We start from the raw sequence: 1,095 nt of genomic DNA, 5'->3' as shown, positions 1-1,095 counted from the left end.
GATGAGGTCAAGGGGTGGGGGAGAGCCTGGAGTGGTAGCCTGGAGGTCTGAAGGAAGAGGCAGGGACTTGGCAACCAGGCTTCCTGGGAAGGACAGGCCTGGAGTTCCTTCCCTTCTTGGCCTGAGAGGTTGCTTTTTTAAAATCCTCCAGCCCTTGTTCCATCTGTCTGCCTACCCCCTGAAAAGGAATCCACAGCAGATTGGAGATGACCAACCCCCCTCAACCCTAGGCCTCTGACAATATGCAGTTGGTATTCCAGGCTTGGGAGTGGGCTAGAGGGAGGAGACACGGCAACAAGGTAGAGAAGCACATTTTAAAAACACAGACAAGATGGCTAGGCCATCACCAACCAACTTACCTTCAGTCTCTGTGGGTAATTCCCCCAAATCTTGATTTTTTCCCCCCTTGCAATTCTCCTTTAAAAAGAATTAGAAAACATTTCAAAACCAGGGGCACCAAGCACGAACCCCTCCCACCTCCCTGAAGTCTCAAATGTCCTCCCATCTCTTTGAGGTCAATTGGGCACTCCCTTCTAGCACCATATTTTTCTGCTCTAGGACATTAATATCTACACCCCGACCCCATCAGTTACAGTTTTCAGAGGGCTCAGGGATGGTGAGAGATCTTGAAAGTCAGAGCTGTCTATATTATAAATATATATATTTTTTTCTTTTATGGAAAAGCTGGGAGGTGATTGTCAGGACTGAGGGTTTGCCCATTCTACTGCCTCCCACCCATCTCAGCTCCAGGCCCATCCCCCTCTTTCCACAAAAAGCAATCGGAGACACGAGGTTCTTCTACACTTTTTCTTCAGTTGCTCTCTTGACTTAACGTGAAAACAGGGTATATTTTAACAAACTGTCTGTCCCAGGCAGGGGCTGAAGCTGGGGCCTGTGTGCCTTGCTCAAGCCCCTGACAGGACACTTTCGTTGCACTTAGAGTTTACATTTTAATGGATATAAAAACAACTGTGAGAGATGCCTGCAGGAGTCCAGCATCGCTCAAAAAGTGTGTGTTCTAGTGAACATTTTCATATATATTTATTGGTCATAGCCTGTTAAAATATTTTCCTTTTTTTTGTATTATTTATCCCC

This window comes from Myotis brandtii, unplaced genomic scaffold (genome assembly GCF_000412655.1).
Source record: "Myotis brandtii unplaced genomic scaffold, ASM41265v1 scaffold265, whole genome shotgun sequence".
Lineage (NCBI taxonomy): Eukaryota > Metazoa > Chordata > Mammalia > Chiroptera > Vespertilionidae > Myotis > Myotis brandtii.
This window is presented reverse-complemented; position numbering follows the sequence as displayed.